Here is a 3,322-nt window from a genome sequence, read left to right on the forward strand (position 1 = left end):
CATAACTTCCGAACCGTAGGATGACATGTGACCAAACTCGGTGTGTATACATGTCTCGACCCCCTCCAGGTCTCCACCGAGTTTGGTGGCCCTGGCCCCTCCCCTTCCTATAGCTGCCATAGACTCCCATTGATTTTTCAAGTTTCGATAGGAGCGTCGGATCGAGCTGGGAGTCGGTTTTCCGTGCTCAGGGCGTAGCCCTGAGTGCGGGGATGTGTGATATGACAGGGTTGGTGGATGTGTGAAAATGGTGAAAATCGCACTAAGTGTTGTGAAAATAGGTACTTTGGGGAACCTTACCAGAGTGTGTTTTGGAGTGTCCTGAGTGCTTGGAAAGTGGTCCTGGGTGAAGTAAAATTGGAGTTGTTGTAGTGTCTTCCGTGCTCAGGGCGAAGCCCTGAGTGCGGCAGGTGCGTTGTCCGTGCTCAGGGCGAAGCCCTGAGTGCGGCCAGGGTGCATTGTCCGTGCTCAGGGCGAAGCCCTGAGTGCGGGCGGGAGGTGCGTTGTCCGTGCTCAGGGCGAAGCCCTGAGTGCGGCCAGTGTGCCTTGTCCGTGCTCAGGGCGAAGCCCTGAGTGCGGCCAGTGTTGGTGAAAATCCTGAAAATTGCACAAAGTGTTGTGAAAATATGTACTTTGGGGAACCTTACCAGAGTGTGTTTTGGAGTGTCCTGAGTGCAGGGTTAGGGTTAGGGTTAGGGTAAGGGTTAGGGTTAGGGTTAGGGTTAGGGTTAGGGTAAGGGTTAGGGTTAGGGTTAGGGTTAGGGTTAGGGTTAGGGTTAGGGTTAGGGTAAGGGTTAGGGTTAGGGTTAGGATATAGGATGAAAACCAGAAAACGCGTTCGGACAAGCTCGATAACTCAAAAAGTATTTGAGGTATGGGGCCCATACTTGGCCTCGAGAGATCGTCTGAGGGGACCCACGTACCCTGTAAGTTTGGTGGCTGTGGCCCCTTCCTAAGACATAGCTGCCATTGACTCCCATTCATCGGACGAGTTCGGACAAGCTCGATAACTTCCAAAGTATAAGCGGCAAGCTGACCAAACTCGGTGTGTATACATGTCTCGACCCCCTCCAGGTCTCCACCGAGTTTGGTGGCCCTGGCCCCTCCCCTTCCTATAGCTGCCATAGACTCCCATTGATTTTTCAAGTTTCGCTAGGAGCGTCGGATCGAGCTGGGAGTCGGTTTTCCGTGCTCAGGGCGTAGCCCTGAGTGCGGGGATGTGTGATATGCCAGGGTTGGTGGATGTGTGAAAATGGTGAAAATCGCACTAAGTGTTGTGAAAATAGGTACTTGTGGGAACCTTACCAGAGTGTGTTTTGGAGTGTCCCGAGTGCGTGGAGAGTGTTCCTGGGTGAAGTAAAATTGGAGTTGTTGGAGTGTCTTCCGTGCTCAGGGCGAAGCCCTGAGTGCGGCAGGTGCCTCGTCCGTGCTCAGGGCGTAGCCCTGAGTGCGGCAGGTGCCTCGTCCGTGCTCAGGGCGTAGCCCTGAGTGCGGCCAGTGTTGGTGAAAATCCTGAAAATTGCCCAAAGTGTTGTGAAAATAGGTACTTGTGGGAACCTTACCAGAGTGTGTTTTGGAGTGTCCCGAGTGCCTGGAGAGTGTTCCTGGGTGAAGTAAAATTGGAGTTGTTGGAGTGTCTTCCGTGCTCAGGGCGAAGCCCTGAGTGCGGCAGGTGCCTCGTCCGTGCTCAGGGCGTAGCCCTGAGTGCGGCAGGTGCCTCGTCCGTGCTCAGGGCGTAGCCCTGAGTGCGGCCAGTGTTGGTGAAAATCCTGAAAATTGCCCAAAGTGTTGTGAAAATAGGTACTTGTGGGAACCTTACCAGAGTGTGTTTTGGAGTGTCCCGAGTGCCTGGAGAGTGTTCCTGGGTGAAGTAAAATTGGAGTTGTTGGAGTGTCTTCCGTGCTCAGGGCGAAGCCCTGAGTGCGGCAGGTGCCTCGTCCGTGCTCAGGGCGTAGCCCTGAGTGCGGCCAGTGTTGGTGAAAGGGTTAGGGTTAGGGTTAGGATATAGGATGAAAACCAGAAAATGAGTGTGATCAAGCTCAATAACTCAAAAAGTATTTGAGGTAGGGGGCCCATACTTGGCCTCGAGAGTCCTTGGGAACATGTCCACGTACCCTGTAAGTTTGGTGGTTGTGGCTCCTTCCGTTGACATAGCTGCCATAGACACCCATACAAAAAAAAAAGTGATCAAGCTCCATAACTTCCGAACCGTAGGATGACATGTGACCAAACTCGGTGTGTATACATGTCTCGACCCCCTCCAGGTCTCCACCGAGTTTGGTGGCCCTGGCCCCTCCCCTTCCTATAGCTGCCATAGACTCCCATTGATTTTTCAAGTTTCGATAGGAGCGTCGGATCGAGCTGGGAGTCGGTTTTCCGTGCTCAGGGCGTAGCCCTGAGTGCGGGGATGTGTGATATGACAGGGTTGGTGGATGTGTGAAAATGGTGAAAATCGCACTAAGTGTTGTGAAAATAGGTACTTTGGGGAACCTTACCAGAGTGTGTTTTGGAGTGTCCTGAGTGCTTGGAAAGTGGTCCTGGGTGAAGTAAAATTGGAGTTGTTGTAGTGTCTTCCGTGCTCAGGGCGAAGCCCTGAGTGCGGCAGGTGCGTTGTCCGTGCTCAGGGCGAAGCCCTGAGTGCGGCCAGGGTGCATTGTCCGTGCTCAGGGCGAAGCCCTGAGTGCGGGCGGGAGGTGCGTTGTCCGTGCTCAGGGCGAAGCCCTGAGTGCGGCCAGTGTGCCTTGTCCGTGCTCAGGGCGAAGCCCTGAGTGCGGCCAGTGTTGGTGAAAATCCTGAAAATTGCACAAAGTGTTGTGAAAATATGTACTTTGGGGAACCTTACCAGAGTGTGTTTTGGAGTGTCCTGAGTGCAGGGTTAGGGTTAGGGTTAGGGTAAGGGTTAGGGTAAGGGTTAGGTTAGGGTTAGGGTAGGGTAGGTTAGGGTTAGGGTTAGGGTAAGGGTTAGGGTTAGGGTTAGGGGTTAGGGTTAGGGTTAGGGTTAGGGTAAGGGTTAGGGTTAGGGTAAGGGGTTAGGGTTAGGGTTAGGGTTAGGGTTAGGGTTAGGATATAGGATGAAAACCAGAAACGCGTTCGGACAAGCTCGATAACTCAAAAAGTATTTGAGGTATGGGGCCCATACTTGGCCTCGAGAGATCGTCTGAGGGGACCCACGTACCCTGTAAGTTTGGTGGCTGTGGCCCCTTCCTAAGACATAGCTGCCATTGACTCCCATTCATCGGACGAGTTCGGACAAGCTCGATAACTTCCAAAGTATAAGCGGCAAGCTGACCAAACTCGGTGTGTATACATGTCTCGACCCCCT

The sequence above is a fragment of the Xiphophorus hellerii genome, unplaced genomic scaffold (genome assembly GCF_003331165.1).
Source record: "Xiphophorus hellerii strain 12219 unplaced genomic scaffold, Xiphophorus_hellerii-4.1 PGA_scaffold_72__1_contigs__length_338794, whole genome shotgun sequence".
Taxonomy (NCBI): domain Eukaryota; kingdom Metazoa; phylum Chordata; class Actinopteri; order Cyprinodontiformes; family Poeciliidae; genus Xiphophorus; species Xiphophorus hellerii.